The sequence below is a fragment of the Coloeus monedula genome, assembly GCF_965178545.1.
Source record: "Coloeus monedula genome assembly, chromosome: 4".
NCBI lineage: Eukaryota > Metazoa > Chordata > Aves > Passeriformes > Corvidae > Coloeus > Coloeus monedula.
This window is the reverse complement of record NC_138784.1, coordinates 22,492,374-22,520,144: the sequence shown is the minus strand read 5'-3', so window position 1 is coordinate 22,520,144 and position 27,771 is coordinate 22,492,374. Positions and strand designations below refer to the sequence as shown.

The following is a 27,771-nucleotide window of genomic DNA, read 5'->3' as shown; positions in this document are numbered from 1 at the left end:
CCCAAACTCAGCACCCGGCAGCAGTCTCAGCAGAGCTCCTCAGGGCCTCCCCAGCAAAACAGCCTGAAGGACCTGAGAGTCAAGAGCAACTCCAACACAAGACACAGCAGCCATTTTGTGACCTCTTAGAGCTTTTCAGGGCAGGAGAAATATGGGTTTTGTACCCAAATTTCACCTAAATACACAGGTATCATCTAAAAAATATATTTTTAAAATTTAAGCTTTCTCCACTGTTTCTCAATTTAGACAGATACAGGCACTTACATACCAGCTCTTGCTAAACACTTGATTCCTGAAGTGGTGGCACCTATGGTGCCCATATTCATACCTCATGCCCATAATTCAACTACTGCTGAATTTATATATCTATATATATATATAGATATCTGCATATAAAGTGATAGAACAAGGCAAATAAGAAGTCTGCACTGCCTATACTCATGGGTCTGTAATACCCAATGTCGCCCACATTTCAAATTCTTTGCCTCCTCCCTCTCCTTTAGTATTCAAATCCCATGCTCTAAACAAAAGAAATTTCCAATGACATTAAATTAATAAAAATGCCCACTGGACAATGTCATTCAAATTCATCCATGGCTGAGGAATCTAGCAGAAACCTAACACAAATGTGTTTGTTTTCACTAAAAATATGAGTGCTGTGAATACTGTAAAATACTTCTTTCACATTTCACCATTCATTCCTTTGGAAAGAGTGCCAGACTTCTTCATATCAATATAGAGTCTGAACAGAAGCATGAATGCTTTGCTACTCGTTATTTTTCTTTAAGTGCTCCTACTTTCAAGAGAAAATAATTCAAATAATCTTTGACCTCCCTCTTTATTTATCTGTTACATCTTAAGCAAATGTGTCTATCTGGAAAAGAGTTTATACTCCCACTGCAAGGAATAGCTGGATCCTACTAAGAGTTTACAGAACTTAAGTGTGCAGGATAGATATAAAGCAAATTGCTATATAAAATGAGCCTGGAAATGGTAGTTAACCCTGAGCTGTCCCCAGTACGTGGTGTTGCATATTACATTGCTCAAGTAAATGCCAACCTCACCCAGGAGGGCTACCTTTAGTAGTAGGAAATCCCCTCAGTCATCAAAATTTGTAAGTTTTATTACATAGGAACACAGGACTAGAGTCTTTGAGTCCAGGCTCCTGCTCTCATAAATAATCATGTGAAGTTCAAGCGCTCACAAAACATCCAACAAAAAAAAAAAAAAAAAAAACAACACCAAAACAAACCAACAAACCCTTTTATTCCACAAGCTCACGTACTAAAATACTTACCAGCATCAAAGAGCATTCTTGGGATCTACAATATAAAGGTCTATGGGAAAAAATAAAAGGGTCAAAGTATTGCCAGCTGCCTTTGGAACAGCAAAACACTCGACTAGGTGCAAACCCCACACGGCTGGTATTCCAACATGCCGAAAAATTCTCCTGACCCCACACTCTGCAGTCATGACAACCCTGAGTACATGAGAAGGATACCATCCAGGTGCTCAGCAGATTTTGAGGGATGATACAGGATCACCAGCACCCTGAGCTCAGCATCCTGACACCAAAGTGCAAGAGCTGGTGAATGTGAAGTGAAACAAACTGCTACAGTGGAAGCTCACACCTGGAAAGAAACTCTATGGTCTCCATTGTCTGAAACAACCTGTGCCATCACTCCCAGACTCAGCTTGTCCACCTGATGGGCAAGGCAGATGGAAAACATTCTCCTTACAGAAATGAGACCATGGGGAAAACTTTAAAGCTAATCATATCAGCCACTGCTTTCAGCTAACGGAGAACCTGGAAACCATTCAAGGCAAGAAGAGCAAAGTGTCTTCTTTCCACACATTCCAACCTGGTTAAATAACAGGGAGTGGCTTTGTATGGAGAAAATGCAAAGCACTTGGGAAAGCTAGGTGGTGAGATCAAGTTTCCAGAACTGGAATCTTACAGTAGGCAGAGCAGCCCAAACGAGAAAGGGTGGAGCAGGCACAGGAATCAAGAGACTAAAGGGACACTGCCTTTGTGCGTCTTTAACAGCCAGTACCCAAAGACATGAAAAGGCATTAAAAAGCTCTATACATCACCTCAAGACGCTGGCATTACACAGGTAAGGTAATATTAATGTCTACTACACAGAGAAAGTGAAAGTAAAACATAGGAGAGTTTAGTAACTGATTCACGGTGAAATAAGAAGTGTCAGAGAAAACCAGGAAAAGACCATAAGGCTAGTTATGCGTTTTAACCACAGGAGATCACCCTTTCTCTCCTGGAAAAAACAGGAGAAGAGCAAATCAATAATGCTTAAAAATTACAGAACTGACTAAATCATCCAAAGCAGAGAGCAACTCTGAGATACGAGAGCAGATGCTACAGGAAGACAAGATAATAGAATTATATTACAAAATGCAACTGTGACATCTTTTCTTGTAACTAAGTTTTTTAGCACAGCACATTCTACTTAACTGGGATGTCCTCCTTGTTAGGATCCTTCTAAAGGCAATAGTTTTCGCCTAATGATAATGAGTGGCAATCACTGCTGCTTAAAATGGTTTACAAGTAACAACAATTCAACTAAATTAGGATATATTCTGCTAGCACCAAGCAGTTAAGTGGCGCACAACCAAGTGGAACACGGGATGGATTCGACTGTTCAGGCTATATATTACAAAACAAAGAAGAATCAGAAAATTAAATCCCCCTAAACATAGAAACTGAGCTCCCAAAACACCAACTACAGCTTTACATTTATTTTTATTAGGATATAGAGAAAAGAAAATCTTAAGTCTTGCCAAAATGAATTGCTAGACTTCAAAGTCCTTCAAAACAAACTACAAAAAAGCAGTGAACATGGAGCAAGCCAGTCCACAAGAGAAGAAATGGAGATCCCTCTCCTCATGCTTATCCCCAAAGTCTTTCCCCAGTTTCCTAAAGTGGTCTTTGTGGTACTGCCGAAGATGCTGCTTTCCAGCATGCATCCATGGGCTGGACAGCCAACATGTGTGCTGAGAGCACAGTGAGAGGTGGCTGATGCCACAGCTCTATCTCTGTGCTGTCCCCCAGTGAGGGCACTGATGTGCAACCCTGTGCCTTCACCTTCCCGTGATTTTCATCACTGCTCTCTCCCTGTTGGCCACAAAGGGGCATTTTATCAACTTCACAAGAGGAAAATTGCATGACAGCACACTCTGCTCAGTCACGCTGTTCCACTGTCACAGTGACCATAAAAGTTGCAGTGAGAGTTGTGATTTTTTTGGCAGGGAGATGTTAGAGCTGACATAGAGCATTAATTTCATTGTTGAGCACCCATCAGTTTGAGATTACCCTGATCTAAGCTATGCTGCCCTGGAACTAACGATACGTGGACAAAGGTTTTGTCTCACTCTTTGATAGGAGACATCCAGATACAAAAAAAAAAAAAAAAAAAAAAAAAAGGAAAAAAAATTAAAAATGCCAGCATCATATTCCTTCTCTGCTACATGCAAATAAAAATAACACATGCAGCCCTCAGTGTGGGAACCCAAGAAGAAGCTGAGAGGTCACAGGGAATCTGATGGAAGAAAAGAGCATGAAGAATGTGTTGGCAGTACCAGCAAGTGAGAAAGCTTGGAGAAATGCAGATTTGATGGCACCCAATGTAACCATGAGAGTGCCTCTTGCAGCAAGATGTAAGACACATACTCAAGGAGGAAAGGACATACACTGGTAGAAATGTGACTCTGGGCATGCACAGGAGTACTAACTCATGCAAAAATGGGTTTGGCTAAAAACAAGCAAAAGTTTCTCTTAGACTGAGAGTTCAAAGAAGGTTTAAGCCTTTGAGTCACCAAAAATGACTAAGAATGCGTTAATAGGTTTTATTTTACAGAAAAAGACCTGTCAGCTGATAACAGCAGAACCAGAGAGGGTTCAGTGATTCATAGCTTCTAATGCTCTTTCCCAGAGCCTGTAATTTCCTTCATTCATTACCGTCGGTCCCCTGAAATGCCCAGCCTGGACTGAAGCCTTCCCCTTCAGAACTGTGACGTGGGCACAGCCTGAGAGCCCCACGCTGCTGATACGGCACCTCTCCTGACCCAGCCCAATCTCCTCCAGTGTGTGACAAAGGCACCAGCAGCTCTTCAGGCACGATCATGTGTGAGCAGTGAGCTTCTTGCAATAACGCTGCTTTGGCCCTCTTGGGAAGAGGGACTGAGTATCAAATTGCAAATGAGTAACCCCACACAAGTACATAATCTTCCATTTTTGCAAGACCTACAATCCAAACAGGCTCATGTTCCGGGTACTGCACCTACTGTTCTAGTAAAGCAGCACAAAATGCCTGATCCAAAAGAGCATATTTTCTGTTGCTTTCTCTGTGTGCCACCGTTCTTTTGGCACAGGCACCATGCATCAGATGCCTTCAAGGGTCAGGCACACCATTTCAAAAACACCCATGTGCTTCCACTTCTGAGCAGTTGCACTAATACTCTACAATGCACTTGGCAAGAATATTTTGAAAACCCAAAAAGACACCTCCTCCATTTGCTTCAATATTTGCAAAGATTAGTATGCTTTTTACAGGAGAAAGAGTTGTTTGCCAAAAATCCCTCCTTTCACTTTGAAACACCATCAGCTTATACAAAACTCCATGAATAACACACAGCAGAGCAGACACACAGTGCTGAGACTGAGCACGGGGCATTCCCATTGTAGGTACCAACTGCACCCTTCCCATATGCCAGGTGGAAGGAGCTGGAAATGGGATTGAGGGGAGTGTGGCAAAACACCTGTGGTCCATGGAGCAATCACTTGCACTTGGGAGCCGGTTATGTATGCAAAAGCTGATGCAAACCTGATACGTACAACAAGAATAAGGATGGTTTTCAATTCAAACTGGTAAAAACACCTGACCATACAAGGGTGGGGGGAGTGGCTGATGGGAGAATGACACCTCTTCCTGCAGAGCTGGGTGCTTGCTCTTTGCTTTGTAAGCCACCTTCCATGAAGGCCAAAACCTTGGATTCTGGCCCAGGCAATGCTACCGTAGTATCACAAAGCTGCTAAAATCATCACCATCCTTCAATTTGAACAACTAACCCATCAGCCCCAAAGGTTTCTGGGAAGGCACTAGGCATGTGCTTTAATAAAATAAATATAAAATAAATAAAATTAGTTAAGTCTGCAGTTGGTAAGGCATCAAACCTGAAAACACATGACGTGCAGGGGCTGCAATGAAACCCCTGAGCCTCCGGACACATGTGAACAAAATTGCACTGGTGCTGCATGTTGCCATGCTTCAGCAAGAAAATGCAGGCAGCTCTGGCAGAACTCTCACTGACTTAGGGTCAGGATGTTAGACCCCCAAGGAGTAAGTTTTGGGTAAACTGGAGTGTGTGGAGCCCACAGAAAAGGGTAAATAATTAGGATTTCCTTTCAACTGCTTGCACAGATGACTATCAGATCAGCCACTCCACCCCCACCATGAAAGCCCATGCTTAATGAAAGTAAAGAATGATAAGATAGTTTAGAAACACAAGCTGCTATTTACTGGCTTTAGGGCAGTATTCCATCACTCCAAGAATTTACTATGCTCCCTCCCACCCTGCTAAGGATACACTAAGCAAATGGATTATCACAGCAGGATAAAAACCACCTACCCACGAAGTTTACGGTACAGGATTATGGCCACCTCCTGAACTGCCTACAAGCCCTCAGCAGGATGTGCCCCACAGTCTCTCTGTGCTTTGGTACATCACTTGGGGTATCCCTAGCAGGTGAGATGCCCCCACCTGTAAAAACCTGAGCTCAAGGACTGATAGCCGTGACCTGCATGGGACCAAGGTACCCATCCTCCCTCAGTAAAGGAGAAACCTTCAGCATGTGCTTCAATGGGGTTTTGCCATGTATTTAAAGCCAAATACTCACCTTAAATTTTCACTGACTGGAAATCCTGGATGCCAGCCAGATGACAGTCCTTTCTAAAAGTAACCTTTACATTCTTCCAAAATTCCACTTGGCTTACTAGATAGAAATTGCCTGTTAATAGCACATATTTCACCATTCAGACCTTTGATATATAGACACCTACAACAATAAATCAGTTCTGACCAGTGAAGGTTAACCTATATACATACATATCTGGCAAAATCATTACAGACAATGAAAAAAATTTACAAGAAGAGAGGTTAGATTATGCTGCTAGCACACATTTATGATCGCTTGCCCTACAGATTGCCTGGCTGAACCCATTTCAAATAATTCAGGTTTTATAGAGCTGATAGACACACTCTGCCCTACCCAGCTATAATACAAACTGTGTTCATGTGCATGAGCTCATTACATGGCTACCAGTTTATCTGAAAAAGACTTAAGTTTATCTTACAGACATCTAATAGTTCTTTTTAACCCATGCACTTGTACATTCTGGATTTTACATGAAGGTACACACTTTTATTCCTAAAATATCTTATACATTTTTTAAAAATTATGACCTCTATTACTTTTCCCAGAGAGAAATGGCTGCACATTTATTTTCAGAGTGGTTAAAGGTCAAACAGTTTTCATTTATGCATAATCTAGAGATTTGAACCTTTGCATTATTAATCTTCTCCTCTGTTTCACATACGAACTCACAGATCAGCACAGACCAACAAACACCAAAACTGCTGTAGTACAGGAATATGACCATTTCTATGTCAGAGCCTTCTCCAGAGCACTGAACAGACAGTAGTTAATGAATAAACATGCTCGCTATTTTATCTTTGTGGTTCAGTGTGGTTTCCAGCATGACTTTGACGTGACCGCATCTTACCCATCCTCTGTTTTGAATAAATGCCATTCCCTGTGGGCTCATGTCTTCCCACTGGTGCCCTTGCAGGGACTGAGACAAATCCTCAGCAGTGCCTTGGCTGCCCTGTGGAGCTGCTTCACCTTCAAGCACAGCTCCACCAAATACTCAAGCACCAAAACCAGACTGAGGAACAAACCATGGCACAGTTCTGCCCCCACAGCTTTGGTTTTAGAAACAGCTGAGACAACTCTGCTGAAACTAAGATGAAAAAAACGAAACAACAAAGAAAAACACACACACAGAGAAAAAAAAAACCACTAAAAAAAGGAAAAAGAAGTATTTTTAAATCATTTTTGGGGAACTGACTGCCCTAGAAAAAGCTAAATACTGCTGGACCATATCAGAAGCAACTGGGACTTATAATGATATAGCAGATAGCTGTAACTGCCTCACCAGCTACATCACATCTGCTGTATTTATTTAGCCTTTTCTCTTTTAAGCAGACTGAAAGAAACCAATTGGTGTTTGGAAACTTCCAGGCAGTGTTTCAGTGGGTCAGCATTACGTAACTGACTGGTTGACTTAAGCAGCACTACACGCGATGACGGACACAGAAACTGAATATAAATCTTCAAAATTCATTCAAGTCAAAAGGTTAGATAGGAAAGACCCCCAAATAATAAACCAGTAACAATAAACTCCATTTCCTTCACTGAGGTACAGTCCCCAAACAGATGTGTGTTCATGGCATCCTGCAGGTGGTTACAGCTCCTAAACTAACTGAAGTTGTACCTATTCCAATCACATTCTCTATGGATAAACACAACAAAATGCTCCCTGGGTTAGATTTCTTAATACTAACAATTATATGAAGCACAGGGAATTACAAGAGAATTACGAAGTTCATTTTATTTGGAAAAGACATGGATTCAATGAGAACTACTGTCTTGCAGCATAAAAGCACACCATGAAATTTAATTGCAATGCACAACCCTGCAAGACCTACAAGCAAGTTTTCATTGCCTCAGCTGCATGTCAGAAGGAAAAGGAACAAAAACAGACTAAATATCCTGTTTGAAAATAAAGTAAATTTGTAATTAATTATTTTAATTCTATTCTAGTGAAAAGGCAGAACTCTGCAATTTAAATCACTTGCAGATTTGTGGTCTCCAGCCATGAGAGGACAACACGCTACCATTGACCCTAGCCAGAGGGACTGCTCCACAAGGCCAAGAGTGATCTATGAGCTTCATTAAGAGATTTAAATAGAGTTCATATATATATATATATACATATATATACATGCACATACAATGTGAAATAAAAGCAGGCATTTGCATACACCAGACTTCCCAGAGAGTACCCTCTGTTGAAAAATTGTCACTTACTTTGAGCTCATTTGCCCAGAAATATGTAACCACGGCAGTTAATTCTTGCTGCTAAGAGCTGGCATAGGAGTTAGACTGGGCTGTGCAGAGATGCTTGGAGGGCCACGTACACCCCTCTTGGTGGGTGCCTGCTGCAGCAAACCGACAGCATGCAAACAATGGGTTACAACGCCTTGTCCCCTGTTTATCTGTGCTTCCATTCCACCTCAAAAGTTTACAGGCAATAGCATCTGACTCTTCTCCTCAAAGCATTCTGAGCAAGGGCTAAGTCACAGTACAGTGCTAAGGATGCACAGGCATCTGACAGCTTCTGAACATAGTGCCCAGAGCACCAACCCATCAGCAAGAAAATACCGTATTAAGTAAATCAGTTCACGTTCTCTTCCTGCTCTGGTCTTTTAAACTAAGTTTTAATGCACTCAGAGAGAAAAATTTATGAACTAGTCTATGCACAGGCAAAGCTAAACTGTTCATTTTAAATGGGAAACTATAATTTTCTCTTGCACCATTATAGACATAAGTTACACAGACGCAACGTGTGAAAGATGTGTTGCACATGGATCATCCTTTCTGATGTGAGGTTTGCATACAAAGAAAGACTGTTCTTTTGTCCAAATTCTTCATGGTAATCATGTCTCTAAGTGACTAACAATGGATTTAGTGGACACTCAAAATGGTTTATTGTGTACGAAAGTTGCTTCTAACCCAGTTCCGCCAGTGGAAGGATATGGTACTTTACTAGTAATATTCCAAAATATGCAGGTCACCACGAACATGGCTGCTGTGGGGAAAGCCTTCAGTATGAGAACTGAAAGAGTACATTTAATTCAGAGAAAGTTTGACAAAAAAGGTGAGCATCTTTTCTTTTTCCACAATGGAAATTGTTCTTGGTATTTCCGTAGCACAGGAAAGTAGTGAAACTTTTTCACTTCATATATCTAAAGCTCCTTCCTCAGACAGTTTCATCCTTGTTCAGCACTCAGGTGGTATGCTTTGTCCACTAAGCTTAGCTATGTAATTTGACACATTTCTATTTGGTTTCTGAAATCAATTCTGTGTACACACCACCTGCACTGACTTAGGACCATGGGTTTTCTCCCCACTCTGCTTAAGCAGCCACTACTTGAAACTTTGAATTCAGAACAAACCTTAGGGTCAACAGACAGGAAAAAAAAATCTCCAACTCAAGTGATTTAAAGCAATGAATGTAACAATCATGGCAAAAGCCAGGACAACGTGACAGTTTGAAAGACTTCAAGACCAGTTCTCAAAATTACAAACATCGGGAATACAGGTTTCACCCTACACTGAACCCCATAAAGATTAAAAATTCTACCAGTTCACATTTAAGGATCCCCAAGTAACTTTGACTTTGTCCTGATCACGATGGGAACAAATGGAAATTTTGAGACAAGTTTTTCTTCTTCAGAGATAGCTGGAAAGGGGAACTGAGGAACTGTCCTTTGGTTTTGGCTATGGATTGATTACAAAGTTGCCCCCCGGAAATTCCACTGCTGGAGTTCTTAGGCTAAAAAGTGTTTCAGAAGGGATTTGACTCAGAAAGGCTAAGTCCAGCAGCATGGCTTTTCCCACCACACTCTGAGATAGCGAAACAAGATGCAGATGTAGACACCAACTGCCCTGAACTCGCTTCTCAGGATCTTCACAATCTGAAATGTTCATACAACAAACAATGCATTCTGGGGTCAGCACATCATAACAGAGGGTGAAGTAAAATATGACTGCTACAGACTGCTTGAAAATCTCAGAAGAAAACGAGTAAAATATTTTTGTGATGACTTCAGAATCACGGAAAATATACATGATGAAGCAATGGCTTTCATGTGCCATAAAAGTATGATTAAAATGTCCTTAGGCACATAACTCAAAAGTCAGCACAGACCAATATGATGTAGACAACTGAGATAAGGAACTCGTGAACTGTGGTTTACTGATAGGACATGCAAGATTAATAAAAGCAGCGGTTGAAAAGGAAAACAATAAAACCATAAATGATGGGAAATAATCCTTACACTAAGCCACTCTGCATGCTTTTGGGGAATGAACTGACAGCAGAGTGTGCGATAGCATTCATGTGATCTACCATTCTCTTACCTTTCGTGAGTCAACAGCAACTTAACTGGGGTGTGTGGCAGGAATATATAAAGACAGCTCTGTTCAAGCAAACACCAGTTCGCACTTCATTTTGATTGTACAGCAAGCCTTAATTTAGGTGCTTCAAAAGCAGATTGACCAAGAAATCACTCTGAAGCAAGCAAGGAGAGATAGTCAAGATATGCAATACTATTGCAGAGACAGATTACACATCCTGGGGACAGCTAGAACATGCATCTCTTTGCACGAAGGCAACATTCAGGGCAACTAAGACAATGTCTTATCCAAAGACCAGAAATGTATTAATAGAGATATACTGCGTCCAGCTCTGGGGTCCTCAGCACATGAAAGGCATGGACCTGTAGAAACAGGTCCAGAGGGGGTCACAAAGATGATAAGAGGGCTGGAGCACTTCTAAGAAAACAGTGAGCTGGGGCTGTACAGCCTGCAAAAGAGAAGGCTCTGGTGAGACAGGGAGAGTTGATTTAGGTTAGATAGAAGGACAAAATTCTTTTATAATGAGGGAGGTAGAACACTGGCACAAGTTTCCCAGAGAGATGGTGGATGTCCTATCCCTGGAAACATTCAGGGTCAGACTGGATGGGGCTCTTAGGATTCTGATCGAGTTGAAGATGTCTCTGCTCATTGCAGGGGGTGTGACTAGATGGCCTTTAAAGGTGCCTTCCAGCCCAAACCATTCTATGATTCCATGAACCTAGACTGGGTAGAAACATGTTTTTGTCGACTCTCAGATAGATAATGGCAGTTCACCTACTGACCATGAAGCCTTCAGGCCCTGCCAAGCCCCAACCTGTGCAGCCCATATCTCAGCCAGACAAACCCCTGCAAGTACCTAAGCCACCACACTTCCCCCGAACTAAGAGCCCCACAGTGTCCCACCTCGCAGTCCAGGTGCAAGATACTTGACTAATAACAATTAAATTGTTTGGCTAATACCCTGTTTTGATACTGAATGCAGATTCATGTGGGACATGCTGGAAAAGCTGCCGCTAAGCGGGGCAGAACAGGGGGTTTTAGATGTGGAAGGTGACTCCCATAGGCCTGCAAGCTGCCTGCTGTGCTGGAACTCAGCTAGTGACAAACACCAGTGAACTGGCTGCCTGTGGAAATCCTGTTCCAGCGACAGCTCCCCACTGGTGCATCTGTGCCTGTGCCAATACCCGCTCTTTATTCAATTCCCTCTGTTAGTTATTTTTGGCTGCTGACCAAATCTCCACATGCCATAGCCTACAGCCAGGAATCTGTGAGGGTGGCCAGGGAACAGCATGTTGGCTGATGACACAGCCACTCCACTGCCGGTCCAAGAGCAGGGAAACCAGCCCTGCCCTGAGTTGGGTGGGCTCCTCATTGCTGCAGGAGGCCTCTGCAGCCACCCTGACCTGTGAGAACGACCTGCTCTGTCCCCCCAAGGGACGTACGTGACATCTGTAGGCACCGTGTGGTTTGTGGGCTGTGGCTGCAGGCAGGCACGGAAATGGGCTCGGTTTTCAGCTCGTGCAGCTGCACGTGCAGGGGAGCATCCTCCAGCTTAGGGGAGCCACCAGCACAAACCAGCCCTCAAGTTTGTAAAGCACATTGATGGGTTTGCTTCAGCACCACAAACTGAATGCTACTGCAAACAACTCCCATAAAATGAGATACATTACTGTAATAAAGGAAATAATACTTACCAAGATACTTAGAACTCTTATTTTCAATATATATCTTCAAAGCAATTAACTAATATTAGAGCATTCATTTTCCTCAGGCCTCCATGACTCCAGTGGGTTCGGTTAGACCTCTCAGTTTACACAATTAAGGTCTACTACTTCAAATCTGCTGCCTTAAATAGGAGCAGAGGTATCAGTACCTGCAACAAAACCAGAGCTCAGAGGTCTTAATCCGTGAGCCCAACTTTGCCTGGCCTCCAAAAACACCAATGCACACTCCGGTTTATCCCTCTGTAAAACTAGCGATGCCACGGCAGCTTGTTTCAGTCACATTTAGAAAGCACCTTGGGAAGCACTACGCCGCACAGGCAGCTCCCTCAGTAGGTTTTATCGACAAACCAACTCTCAAAAGAAACTCTGAAAATGGAAAATGAGCTTCATGATGGCTCATTTAAACATGATGACACGGCCTCAGTAGCAGAAGGGCACACGCTCTGCTCCTTGGGGGCATTTCAAAGATAACTTGGCTATCCAGAGGTGAAAATGAAGTGCTCTTAAAATAAAACGCTCCCCTAACACAGCACTGTGACTTTAATAAATCCAGATGGCTAATATTTCAATTCTTAAAACTGTGCCTTGTAAAAAACCAAAAAAAACTCAAAAGAAAAATCTGAGGACGAAAGCACACTTTATATTCATTAAAGAGGTCACCAAACTGTACAGCCTATGCAGGAAAGTCAAAGAAAAGGGGGAAAAACCCCAGAACCAAAGTACAGACATTTCATATCATACAGAGTGAATATTGAAGGGCAGCGAAATGTTATGAAGTAGCTTAGTAGAACTGTTTAACAGTCTCAAAGATACTTTAAAACATTTAATCACTGGGAAAACCAAATGTCAAAACCTGCCAAAATTGGCCTAAAAATAAGTAATATTTTTATGAGTAAAACTGGAGTTCTTTCATTTGCTGCTTTATTTCCACAGCTTTTGGCGCACACTCTGCTCTAGTCATGTTGTCAAACTTATCGCTTCAAACAAGAAAAATAGAAATTACATTCTCCTGCATGTCAGAGCAAAAGGTCTCAAGAAAACCCAGGAATCTGAAAGCTGGAGCTTTAGGAAAACCGTCAAACAGGCAGAGGACTCTACTGACCACATCAGACATGGTTCTTAACTGGATCCTCACTGTGTCTCAGCCATTCAGTCTGAGATTTTTAGTAGCACCTTTCATAGATTTACAGGCAATAAATCTATCAAAGCCTTCTGCTTTTCTTTCATCTTTTTTGGGGGGTGGGGGAGGGGAAGATAAAGAAGAATGCCAAAGAAAAGCTTGTGTTGTCTGCTAGGGAAAGAGAAGACAGTGAATATAATTCAGCGCTACAGAAAGGAATCCGTACTGACAGAGTTTATAAAAATATGGAGTACTATACATATAATTCATGCAGAAGTCCAAAACCAAGGGATCATTTTTTGCAAGTTGTTTGTGACCTTATTATTATTTCCTAAGTCACTCCAGCACTTTGAGCTTCAGCAGTATGAAAACAGACAAGACGCCTGCAGGTTTGGGGACAGAGGCAGAAGCTGTGGGCCAAATGCCAGAGCAAGGTCCCACTGCCCCTCACTGCTGGAGCTGCCTGGTGGGACTGGAGAGCCCAAGTGCTTTGCAGAACCCCCATCTACACCATGCTTTGAATGCAAATATGCCACGAAGGACTTACCAGAAATTAATAATTGTGTAAAACATGGTGATTTAAAATCTAATACAACTTGAAAATTTTGGCTTGGATGTCACAGCATTTCCTTACTTTCAGCTCTTCCTATAAATGCATCACCCCCTCATTCTTAAGAGAAGTTTAATAAAAACGCCAAGAGACAGTGATAAATTACTTTAACACGACCATAGATTCAGCAGAATATTCTAAACCAGATGAAGCCTGCAGGAAACAGCTTTCAGACAAGGCAAAACAAATACTGATGTTATTGTCAGCACAATAAAGATTAGAGATGATGGGACATTTTTGTTTGTCAACTCACCCGCTTTTTTGGCTTTTTAAAATCCCACCATAAAAATAATGTACCAACTCAAGTTCTCCATCACTACAGTGAAAAATGAGGAGTAACACCATCAGAGTCACTGAGATGATCACTGCGCAAAATATTTGGGAATATCTTTTGGTTTTGGGTATAACTAGATCTCATCAGTAGCTTGCTAATCACTCACTTCCAAAATCCCAACAGGAAGAAGCAGATGCAAAGGGAGCTATCCATAAGGTGTGCAACCTGTCCAAACAAGAGGCAGAACACACTTATCTCTGCAAAGCCTTTGTTTAACCACCTCAGCTGAAAACACATGCGAAAGCCAAGTATTTACAAGTAATTTAACCTAAAATTCATCTGGGGTTTGTTAGTCTTTGCTGGAAACAACATTTGGCAGCCATACCCAGCCTCAGTGATGGGTATTCACAAAAGGCTGGCAAGATTTAACACAGTTAGCTGGTAATTTTTTCAGAAATACTTTTCTCTGTCATTTTATGTAAACTTTGCATCAAGTTCCCTAAACTTTTATTCAGGGAACTCAAAGAACTAATTTAAACACAAAACATGAAAGAAAAATACCCATGAAAATCTGAAAGAGGAGGGGAGTGAACAATTTGACCTGAAAGCTCATGTGTTGACCAGATTTGCACTGTAAGGCTAATCACTGAGGAAAGCACCGAATGGCAAAATTCACTCATCATAAACTTCAGAGATTGCAAGAAAGCACTTGACAGACTCCATCACTATTCACTCTGGAACATCTTGAAGTGTTAGGCTCGCCAACAAAAATAATCACATCATCAAGCCTTTATACCAAGCTGCAGCTTGAAAACTTGGAGATTTAAGTACAGGGTTCGACACAAAGGCTGGTGTCAGATCAGCAAGAAATCACTTCTGTAGCTGGGCACTGCAATTAACTGTACTAGGAAAACAAATATAAATGTAACAATATAAGGTTTAACAACAGTCCTCTTAAAAATCTGGCCATTGCTGCTGTCCCCAAGTCCTCCAAGTGTACCCCACCCAACACACAAGACTGATAAAGGCCAACAGCTGGGTCCAGAACTGGAGGACAGTGAAGTTAGCAGGCTGCTGCAGAAGGAAAAGTGTAATTAGAACACAACTTCCACCTTAGAAGTGATCCAGTTTATACAGTAATTGAGTGTGATTGACAGTCAACTGGGATAATTTCGCCAACTGAAAAGAGAAGATTTCTGCTTAGCATCTTAAATGGGATTCGCTAATTAAAAAAAAATTCTCTACGCCTCAAACTTTTGAAGACTACAAGTCTTCAACTCAAAATGTTATTCCTGCCTTGATAAACAGACAAGAAAGCTGTAAATCCGTGAATGGTACGGACAGACCAATGCTGTTAGAAGCAAATGTACCAGAAAAACCTGGGTATAAGGTAAAATGAATTGACAAAGAGAGATGAGGATTTACTCCAATGGCTGTCTCTTATCTGTAGGGTTACCCAGAAAATAGGGTGGAAACATTTGGCAAGTGCAGCGAGGATTAAGCAGAAGGAGGCGGGGTGGGAACCTGGAAAAAGTGGAAATTACACTGGAAGTTCTGCAAGCACAGGTGGCTTTTTGGAGTAGCTCCTCCTAATCTTCAGCTACACAAGCAGATAAAAAGCTGCATCATTAGATCCTGTCCACAGCAATACAGAAATACCAAAAAGCTGCAATTTTGCTCATGTAATGGAAGCTACCCCTGGGGCTTTTGCTGGTCAGGCTTTGCCAGCTGACAGCCACACCAGCAGGACTTGGCAACATCAGCACAGCTCCAGCCTGCCCTACGCCCGTCCCCAGCAACCACAGGCAGCCACTGCGCCGTCACACGTGTGAAAATAAAACCCTTGGAAACAATACTCATAAAAAACTGCCCACAATCAAGAACATGGGGGAATGGCAATAAACCTGTCCCCCATGTAACTGATCGTCACTCAAAGAAACAGGTTTTATAGAGGTGCAGAAGAGATGAGGCACTTCCCAACTAGAAATGAGATGTGATGTGAAGGGATTCCTTCTTTTCTGTTCTTACAATTTTTATGTTTCTATAAATACTTTACACACACATACTATCTGACTTTATTGTAAGGCTGTAAAATATAAAGGCTTATTTTTAAAAAAAGAGTGATTTTTTTAAAGCAATGTACTTCCCCCTAAATGGCAAAAGCAGCCTATACCTTATAATATACTGCATCTACTAACAATCCACTAGTGTTTAAGTGACCAGTGTGAGCATGACCTGGACCTAAAATTAAACTTCACGGCCCAGTATTACATGGCTGACAAAAACTGCACATTTTAGGATATGCACTAAATACAAACCAAAGAATCCTAAAAACTTGGGAAATGCCACACACATACAGGAAAAGGATTGTACTCATTAAGATATAGGTAACAAAATAAAGAAACAAATCAACACTTTTGGGTTGATAACTCACAAAAGTTACAGCAAATTCCACACACAGCTCAATCAGAAAACATAACTTTTAGAAACAGCTTAGTTACTGTATGCCCAAACTGCACTAAAGGAAAAGTAAAGTCACAGTGTCATGTATTTCAGAATTAGGAATTGCCACATTAAATTTACTACTGCAATCATCATTGTGTTCTCTTGTGCATGCATACTGCCACACATGGTTTTATTCCACTGCCAGGTTTTGGTTTTGTTGTTTTTGGGGCTTTTCCACAAAACTGAGAGAGACCTGCAAAAACTACTGTAAAGTTGGAAGAAAAGCAGAAATAACAGGAGATTACAGTGATTAGTCCCTCATTCTAGAGAAAAACAATAACAAAGAAAGAAAAAGTAACCAAAACACCCCCTGTGTCTCTTTGTCCTCCTGTCACTGAGATAGATGGCTTCACATCGATGTGTCTGCAATGTACACTTAGCCACCTTTTCACTTGCTGAACAGCTACAGAGTGGCACCTTCCCCTGGGACAAAAAAAAAAAAAAAAGCTGTAACAGGCTTTCCATCTCTAACAGGTAATATTCCAGGCAATCTGGAAACATAGGACAAATCTGCTTTTGTGAAATACTGCTTCGCAATGCCAGAGTTTTTGTTCACCTTATTTTTTTTCCTGTTCAACTGTAGGACAATCAAACACACAGTAAAACCCAAAAAAGGAAGCATCTGAAACTACATCTCACACTTTATTTGCTCAGCTTTAAAACGATATCCCCTCATTAGAGAACCGTCTCATTAAACAGCCCATCTGGGTCATTGTGCAGGTTCTCTGCTCCAACAGGCAGCACAAAACCCTGGAGAATTCAGGGACTGCTGATGTCCAAGAGCTTTTTCTTTGCTGCACTGAGCAAAGATTTGTCTGCCGTCTCTAAGGACCCTGATGCCAAGAGGCTCGGAGGCTTCAGTTTGTTCTCTCCATCATTAAATCACCAAGGGGAAGCACTGTCTTTCACTATCATCATCATTAGCACCTCCTTGTGACCATGAATTCGGTTCCTTGAATCATCCCTCACAGCTCTACTGCTAAAATCCTCAGAAGGAGCTTGCTGACTCCTTCTAATTCCAGGTTAAAATGTTTGTATTACTAAGTTATTTAAGAGGACCTTTACATAGCACAGAGAGCACGTGTTTCAAGGGTGAGGTTCACCAACAGACCAGGATGATGAGCATTACAGCAGTGCAGCAGTCATTTTTTTAACACTTGAAGAACCGCTGTGGGTCCACACATCCCAAATCTCATGTTTATTTGAGGTCAGAAGTAGAGGTGACTGAATCTAGACTGATTTTTGTGTCCTCAATGGCAATTCTTCAGTCATTTAATGATCCGCTCTGACCTTCCCACATGGTCACTTGCATGAACTTCACCTTGCTAAAACAGGTACTGAATAAATCGAGAAAATCTGAGAAGGTGCAAGACAAGAAAACAGAATGTCCCAATGGCATTTCTCTCCCTGAACGCCACTAACACAGAAAACAGGACCCCACTTGTAGTTCCAAAGGCAACAGACATTAAAGTGCCCTTCTGATCACCTTCCACATATTTCCATGTGTAGTTCCAAGCTCAGGAACTCTTAGCTAATATTAACAACAGACTAAGTGAACATTTAAGGCTTCATAACCTTCAGAAGGTAAATGCTTCCAGACCAAAAGGAGGTTTCAAGACTGCTTACACCACAATAGACCTTTATGGATGTACTTAGATCATGCATGTAGTAAATAAACAGCCCCACATGTCAGAAAAACTGTTGATGTAAGTCCTGAAATAAAGATGAGATCCTGGAGTTCACCGTGAAACAGCAGCTGGATGCTGCTACAGTGCCAGCACACGTGCTTCAGGACATCAAAAAAGCCAAACCTGACACCAACAGCTTTGAAAGTAGGAACAAAACAACACCTTGCTTAAGTAGACAAGGAAGCACAACTTAAAAACTCCAGCTTGAGATTCAAAGCATCTTAATAAAGCAGCACAGACACACATGTAAAAGCGAAATGTTTGAAACCTTAGAAAGCACCCCTTTGAAAACTCTTTGTTTTCTAGAACATGTACTTTGACCCTCATGTCTTATGCCACTTTACTTTGTTACGCTATTTTCTATTCCATTCAGAGAGAACAAAAGGAACACGAGTGGCTCAGACTTGGAGAGAACTACCCACATCAATGGTCTTTTTGCACCTCAGCAGTGCGCAAGAGTGAATATCCCAGATGTTCTCCATCCCTCCCTCCCAGACCATGTCCTGTCCTGGCTCCAGCTGTGTCCTCAATAAGCCAACCAGAATTTCTCCATCTGCTCATGGTGGCTCCTGGATGGGGATAGAGACAGAGTGTCCCATCCATGCAAACAGCCAGGCTCTGGAACCACCATGGGCTGGGGAGCAGGCAGGCCAGCTGGGCCACTGACAGCTCTGCAAGGGGCTGGCATTTTTGGGAAGATGCTGTGAAAGTACCAGGGCAGCTGGCACAGGGAAAGGACTTCTGCCCATGGCTTGACCCTCTTAGCAGGTAGCCAGCACGTCAGCTGTGACCACTTGCATTCAGGTGTCCAAGGTCATTTTCTCCTGACTGGACCTAGCATGACCCCAGGGGAGCAGCTGGCCCATGGTACCTGTGCTTCATGAGCTATCCAGAAGTGCAAAATGTTACAAGTCAGGCCAAATCCTCCAAGTTGAGTGGTGCTTTTCTCAGCCCACAGAATACCGAGGAGGCCATTCATTAGCTGCAGCCTTCACCCATGAGCTTTGTAAACTGCAAAGGCAAAATACTGCTGAGCACTCACATTAGCAGGAAGTCTTAATGAGAGTAAATGCTGCGAGCGTGCCCCAAGAAAACCAATTTCCTGTCTTAATTTGGACAAGGTGAACCTGACAAGAAGATATTGCAGTTACACTTAGTCTGTTGTACATACAAGCTTAGGGCAGGTGGAGGCTGCTGGCTTCAAACTCGGAGCTACTACTTTTACAAGGAGTTTACTCCAGTAGACCTCACTCGTTTTCCAGCAGATTAGGTTTATTCATCCCTCAGAAGGAGGTCAGGGAAAGGCATGATATACTACAAAGCACAATCCCACACCTGACACGCTCCTAGAGTAGGTATGCAACAGGGAGCATCTTCCTAGTACACAGCTTACAGACATGCGCTTTTCCTAACACTTATATAATTTCCATCAACTAGAGAACAATTTTACATTTCAACCTCTCTTTTTTCCTCTTGTAGATCCAAACCAAAATAATTAATCTGACAACAGACATAATTTGCCTTTATGTCTGCACTTAGTCTTCTACTGGTGCAGGTATCTCAGCTGGAGGTAATTCAAAGTTTAAGGATCTGGTAATTTTAGCAGAAAAATGAATCTGATGCAAGACTAAGCAATAGTGGTGCAAGCTTTTGAGGAATATGGTCCTGAATTCCTAAACACTACCTGTCACACACATTTCCATCATCCTTTGTTTCTTCTTCATGTACAGAAAAGTAACTTGCATTATCAGGAAACCTGTTCTCCAGGCAAAACACAAGGCAGATTCACTCATTTACCAAAGAATGGCTTTCAGAGTATTCTCACTATCAAGAGACATGGACTCTATTCTCAACTTGAATAAACCCTAACATTCCAAAATTAACGTCAGGAAGAGCACAGTGCCTTCCACCCTGAAAACACATGCATATGTATATCTTTGCTTAATTGAACTGTTATTCATACATTCATAGATGTTTGCAGAGCTGGGGCCTCTACCTCTTTGTATTCAAGTTGCTTGACAAGTAAAATGCAAATGAGGTTATGTGCAGCAAATGCAAATCGTGTATTATTGATAAAAAGTTACCGTTCAGCACCAGGATATAAAGAGAAAATACTGAGGCCTATACTGAAAGAAGGGAGTTAGAAAACTAGAGAATTTTTTTGATCTTTGACATTTTCTCTTTATATCCACCTATTAAACATTTTTCTCTTTATTTTACCTCAAAATGGAGCACCTTGCCTTGTTTGCCAACTTTAGACTGCAGACAGATGCTGAGGCACTATTCTGCATATCAAGATGTGCTTTTCTCTACATTATATTAAAAAATTCCCACAGAAGGCACTGAAATGGGGTGATGGCAAAGAGGTGAGAGAGGCAGGAGAGACCGCTGTGCTCAAAAGCTCTGTTGTGTTCGGCCGCATATTTTTCTCATTTGTTTAGTCTGAAATTCCTCCTTCAGTGACTCTGGATTTGTTACTTTTTCAGAAGGCATCAGGAACATCTGGATTCCATATGGCTCACACCTAGTCTTTGCCAAATGAAGCTATATTCTGTTTTCTAAACCCTTTCTTTCTCCCAGCATTGCCACCAACAGGGTTTTAAATATCTCCGCAATGGACTACAATGTAACCTCAGAATCACTCAGGCTTGTTGACACAAATTCCACGGAACTGCATTAACTGTGTCTGGGTTTGCCAGCATGTTTTGCCTTGTCTTCTCCACTTTTTTCAAGATTATGATAATACAAAGGAACACATACTGAGAAGGCAGTTCAGCACAGTTATGCCACCTGCACTCAAAAAAGCCACCCCACCAAGATAAAGGAGAGACACAGCTCATCCTGACGGCCCTTGTAGAAAAAACTGCACTTCTAGATAGAGCTAAATTTTTTCTTTGGTCTTTTCTCTCCCAGCTCTTCATGGAAGTACCCTGAGTTTCCTTGCAAGAGGTTAATGATTTTCTGAAACTCAAATACTGGGGAGCATGGCATAACCGTGTAAAAGTATTTCCATCTCCTTTGGCTAAAAAAACCTCCAAGAAAATACAGCTCTTTTTTGTCCCTTCTCTGCTGGACATTTCTGCATCGCAGCACCTTCCACGGGACTCTCTCAACATCCACTGCTGCTGGGACTGCAGCTACTGCAGCTGGGGCTGAACTGAGGTTTCTGCCAGTCAAACCCACTGACGCAGAGGTTTGTACCACCTTGAACCTTGACACAGGGCTGTTTTGCTGTTCCTTGCTCTCCACTAGGGTTGCAGAGACACAGAAACACTCCGCTGATTATCTGGATACTGTTCCAAATCCAAATAGCATTTGAAATATTGTCTCCATTCCAGAATAATTGGATATCTGTATCTTTTTCCTGCTGTACACCAAGCTGATTCAGAGGTGTTAATCTCAGCAGAAATAATTGGCAATCTGTATTTTTTCCTGCTGTCCACAGGTTTGATTCAGAGGTGTTAATCTCAGCAAGGAATCCACTCAGGCTCTTCATACTGAAGGAAATACCAAGCCCTGGATCCCAACAACTACTACAGTGCATCTGGCAGTATTAGAGACATCATGCTTTTCCCTGAGCAGATGCCAAGGGAGCCATCCAGAAGGTGTGCAACATTTTGCTTTGTCATTAACAAATGTCACATCAGTATTCAGGCACTAGCAAGAAATAGGAAAGACTGGGGGTCCACTTCTACCAGCTCCTCAAGGAGCCTGAGACAAAGCAGCTGTGAGAATGTCCAACCTCCAATCTTCTCCCACCCCACATCTGCCCGCAAAATACTGGGCTTGCAAGGAAAGGAGACAGTCTTTCTGAATCCAAGAAATGTGCCTACCACAGTGCAGCCAGCAGCAGCAGAACCTTCTGGGTAAAATAATAAAATCAGTGACAGTCACACGACCCCAAAGGCCCAGCTAGTATACAGGCTATTTTCAGTGTTATTGGTGAGGCACTGGAACAGGTTGCCCAGAGGAACTGTGGATGCCCCATCCCTGAATGTGTTCAAGGCCAAGTTGGATGGGGCTCTGAGCAACCTGGTCTAGTGGAAGGTGTCCCTGCCCGTGGCAGGGGTGTTGGAACTAGATTATCTTTAAGGTCCTTCCAACTCAAACCATTCCATGATTCCCCAGTTATGGGTCAAAACCCCAGCTATTTAAACCAGCATCCAAAACATGAATGGTTCAAGTAAAACCCACCTGTGCTTTGGGTGTGAATTTGCTAAGGCAAATGTTAATCCTCACAAATATCTCTCTGTCACTAAAGACATATTTAAATTCTGCAGTAATCTTGGCATGAGTTTACTGATGTACAGAAGACTGCACCTTCCTTTTCTTCCAGGCCAAGCACCCTCAGTGCTATTAACCTCCTTGCTGATTAAGGTAACAGTGCTTCAAGAGGTGTTTGCAGGCAAGACTAAATATTGACAGCAGGTTGTCTGCACAGAGGTGTAGCTGTTCCGCTGCACGGCACAAGCGCTTGCATCCCCCGGGCGCTGCACAGCCCTTCGCGTGGTCATAGCAATGGCAGCGCAGCTTTCACAATGTCACGGAGAGGTCCCCCAGAGGTGAACCAGGAGGGTAATGCATGCTGTCACTGTCACGTCAGCATTCCTGCATCTCACCAGAGCAAAACATGGGATGGTTTCAGCAGCTTTTTTCTTCCCAACTCTGCCACACACCAGATGAGGGATTCACGCTGCATGGCCAGGTGCACAGGCAAGTGGGGAGGCATGGGGAGCACAGGGGCTGTGCTCCCCCCTCCACTGCGGATGATTCCTCTTGCTCTGGTCCCAGCCAACGAGCAGCCCAACAGGCTCCCACAGGGCTGCCCACAGCATTAAACCTCTACAGAATAGAGCCCTTGCACCAAATGTCCACTGACCCTTTGTCACATATACTGCTTGCCAGATGCTGCACAAGACACTGCTTCACCTCTGCTGCTTTCAGCACCCACAATCTCCCCACCTCTGCTCCTGGGGTTCAGACCCAGTAGGTGCTGAGTAATCAGGCTGTCATCCAGGGAGACCCTTAAGGTGCCTCCTTGAACCCTCCATTGCTGTTCACACTGTGTGAGTTTGAAGTCTTTGCCAGGTCAATGCTGCAGCTCTGACACACAGTGCACCTCTTTATGACCAGCCACGCACACACAGGTGATGTGCACTTCTCTCTCACTCCCAGGCACACACTCATCTCCATCCCTCCAAAGCAGAGAGCAAAACACAGAGCCCTCCGTACACAAACACCCCTGAGAGGAGGAACCACATGTGGCAGATGCTACTGCACTGCTTAATGCATCATTTAAAGCCTTTTGGGGACTGTACAGCTGTGATGAGTAATTTGGCCAGAATGTTGTCCAGAGACCATACTGTGTGGATTAGGGCACTCTGAAGGTCACTAGCTGGGTTAAAAGCACGAAAACTCTGCTAAAACCAGAGCTTACCATCAGCATTTTCATTAGCAATGAAAACAAGAGCAGAAATAGGCTCTGTAATGCAGAAACATTTCTTTCTTTCACTGCAGAGCCTCTCTGTGTATAGCCTGTGTATAAAACATGCTGAAGATCTGCTGGAAAGCAGAGGCTGGCAGAACGCTGCCTGTGTGCATCCACACTCGACCCCAGCTTCAACTGCTCTGCCACTTGGGCTGGGTACAAATTCAAACCCAAGGAGATGAGCAATCACAAACCACATATCCACCACAAGCACCTTTCCCTGCCCCAGAGCAATGCAAATGCCACACCTGTAAATGAGATGAGACAATATTAAGTTGTCTTTATCAAAAGGAGTCTCCAGTCAACAGGGATCACGACTGCTCAAGTGCCACCTTGATTTACACAGCTGTAAACTCTGCCCACTTATGAACCCAGGCAGAAAGGCAAGTTCATGAATTATGAACAAATACAGTGTGCCAAAACACATCAATCATCATCAGTCATGGACAAGCAAAGCGTAATGTTGACATTTGCACAAAACTTATACAAACAATCAATCGGATTCCATGGCTGACTGCAAAAGGAGATGTCCGGTTTATGTTACTTAACACAAGACTTTTCACTGAATGAGAAATGCTGAAAGACTTTAAATAAAACTGATGGAGAGTCAGTGCCCTAATCAAAAGTCAGATAACTGGTTTCTTAGCACTAGAGAAAATAGACTGATTTACCAGCTAATTCTTTTCTTCAAAGCCTGCACTCTCCTCCCAAGGAAGAGCAAAACAAAAGCTGTAAACACAAAGGCAGGTAACAAATGTTTTAAATGGATACAACAAGGCTGTACAAATTACACAAGTAGCCAGAAGTTGCAAGCTGGCATACCTTAAAAGTTGCAGGACTAACAATATTTTATGAGCTTAATGAGTTTTGATGAAAAAGTTGCTTATTGGCATGTCTTCTTTAAATTACTACTGTCAGCTACTTGGCACTATTTAGCCTCATTTTAGGACTACTGAGGGCTGCATTAAGACAGCTTGCAAAATGATCTAGCCTCATGTGTTTTGTGCTACAAACTGCAGAGCTTCCAGCACTCTCTGAGGCAGGAACAAGCATTTCCTGAAAGCGTGTTTTGGGCAGAGTACATTGAAAGAAGAGGAAACTTCTGTGGTTTTCTTTCTCAACTGACACACAAAAAGGACTTCCTTGTGTTTGAGATGAAAAGGGAAGACATACTTAAGCAGCCTTTGCTGGAAACACAAGGTGAATGTGGCTCTTGTTCTAGAGGCTGTACTGTTACCTGTAACAGTTTTTCTTGAAGGCTTTTTAAAAGAAACCGCCATTTATGCACTGGAGCAGCTTTACAAGGCGCCTTAGATCTATCACCACAGCACGGGCCAGTGCAAAAGTAAATGCAGACCAGTTCTTGCAAGCAACCGCCTTGGCGAGGTGCACGGTTCCCATCACCCAGAAGAGCATCCCCAAACCACCCCGACCCTCAGCAGGGTCCTGCGCTGCTGTCAGAGCCACCTGACTGCACGGATATAGAGCTGTGTGAGCACACAGATGAGATAAAAGAGCATCCGCAATATTTGCTCTTCAGCCAGCAGTCCTCTTCCCTCTCGCTACATGCATATAAAATTGGGCACTGTTTCAGCCAAGCACAGAAGTATCTGCTTACATTTCAGATAGTAAACACTGATTACAGTCACAACACAAGAATTGTTGTTATTGTCAAGGGGAGGCACAGGATTAAATGCAAGTGCTTTACTGGATTGATGTTTTGATCTCTTTTTACTTGTATCTAATCCTTTGTCTGAGCCAGACCATAAGCCCCTGAATACGGAGAGAAAAAACACTCTTCTGTCACCTGAAGATATACCACACACAAAAACAGGCATGTTGAGAGAAGGGTTAAATTTATGTAACATTGCATACAACTTCAGGTTTCACTTCACACTTGTGTGAGATTAAGAGCAACTCCAAAATAAATAAAACCTAAGCTGTCAGATATTCTCCCTCTCTCAGGGAAAAACTGAAACAAACAAACAAAAAGTGATGTGGGGAGAAAGCAAGGGATAGGCATGTGCTGGCCAGAGCAGAACAATAGGGTTGTGTTTCTGAGGTCACGATGAGGCTTTAGGAGCCTCACAGTTTCCCATGTCCACTTTGTGGCAGCTGTGAGATCAGTCAGGCCCCACTCACAAATCTCCTACCCTGGCTCTAGGCTCTGCCAGGACTCTCACCTTGGGGGCTGCACGGCAAATGAAAGATGCCAATAGCATCTCCCAGACCTTTCCCTGGGACATGGGACGTGGCCATGCCAATGCCTGTGAAAACAGCAACTGCCCTTTGTCACAGTGCCGATTGCCAAAGAAAAGCTCTGGATCAGGATCTTTCATCTGAAGGGGCAGGAAAACTTTGGTTTAGCAGTTAAACTACAGATGTCCATGGCTGCTGCAAGGAGGCATAAAGGAGAGAGTTCTGTGGGACACTGAGAGCGGCTCCTCACTACATCCAGCTCGAGACAGCAAGCAATTAGTGCATTTCAAGGTCGATGCACTGCAATTGATTTTCCTCTCACTTACCAAAGTAAACTGGGAATAATTCCATCACAGTTGATTTAAACATTAGTATAAAACTGGTTTAAGTCAGAAAAGCACTGGGTTGAATGTGTTACTATACGGAAGCACTGATTTCAAAAGAACAGTCCTTATTTCCTTGTAACTATGCCTACCATCAATAAAATTTCCATGATTATCTTTGTTCTAACTCCATTGCTAAGATTCAGACTGTCATAGAAAGCACTTTCAAGTCAAAGTTCAAAGGCCCACAAAAATCCACAAGCTTCCTTCTCAAGTGCCCCAAGTTCTACTTCTGCAGAACACCCAGGCTGAAGGCACATCCAGCGCCCTGAGCGATCCTCAAGCACAAACACAATCATCATCTCCACCTTTGTGCTTCTCCCTCAACAGACATGGAAGTGCTTCTCCTATTTTCTCTAAGGATAGCCACAGAAACTCTTCTGTACATGAAACAGGATTTCTTTCTGATTAAGATACAGCCTCACCAACACTGGCATCGCATAAAGCACGAGCAGATGTTCCCTACTAACTGTAAGGAAAGTACAGGTCCTATGCCACAATCAAAAAAAAAATTGGTGGCTTAAAGTTTATATATAAAAGGCAAGTCCCCAGCCAGGACCCAATGCTTGCCTTTTGCTGTGTGCTCATGCAGGGTGATGCCCCACACCACATTGTGATAAGCTCAGAGCTACCCTGGGGTCCTGCAGCAAGGGACATAGAGAGGGACTGCAACAGTGACTTGTCCTGCAGGACTGACAAAGCCTGGGTTTAACAGCCAGTCCCCACCTCTAAAAGCAGCAGAGGTATATTCTAAACTACCCCAGAATAAAATGAAAAAAACTTCTTGATGTACTTTGAAAAGGAGATGGCAGATTTTCCCGACTGCTGCTGAGCGGAGCCGGAGCATCTCTGCTGTCTGATGCCCAAAGCAAGGGGCTGTCTGCTCTGTGCAAACAACATCCTGCCTCTCACAGCCTGGATTTATCCTGCTGGAAATTTACCCAGAGATGCTGCTGTCAAAAGTTTAAGCCCACAGTTCCGATGAGAAAGAGATTTCTTCTCCAGAGGTTTCTAAAGCTAGCTGCTATTTTCTCCAAGCTTACAGACAATAGATGATCACGATACTTCTTGCTATCATCTTTATCATTACTGTTTAAGTAAACCTATCCAATAAGTCCTGAAGAAGACCAAACACAAAGCTTGAGCTCTCTATTTGGGTCAAATTTCTCTCAGTTTAAACTAAGTATGTAAAAGCATAACAATGCTATCAAACGCAGATCCAAAGCTTAGCAAAACATTTGATTCTCACACCAATTATTATCTCTCGGTAAGCTGACATCTCTGAGATCACTCCTGGGCCTTTTAATTTAGCATGTCTTCTAATTAAAGAAAGATTAACTGTACTTCCAATAATTGCTCCTCCTACCTCTGCCAGGCTCAAGCTTCTGTCTTCCTCCCAAGCTCTGAGGGAGGGGAGCAACCTGAAAACACATCCACCACAGTCCCTCTGCCATCTTCAGGGCAGAGCCCCAAGACACCTGCTCCACTATAGCTATAGTTT

At 42.8% G+C, this 27,771-nt stretch overlaps 1 protein-coding gene across 1 annotated transcript in view; it reads right to left on the bottom strand.

Annotated features, from left to right (window-relative positions):
* The window catches only part of ABTB3 (ankyrin repeat and BTB domain containing 3), a gene marked incomplete at both ends in the record, with an annotated part of 166,557 nt that overhangs the window by 75,188 nt on the left and 63,598 nt on the right, over positions 1-27,771 (bottom strand). The window lies entirely within an intron of this gene.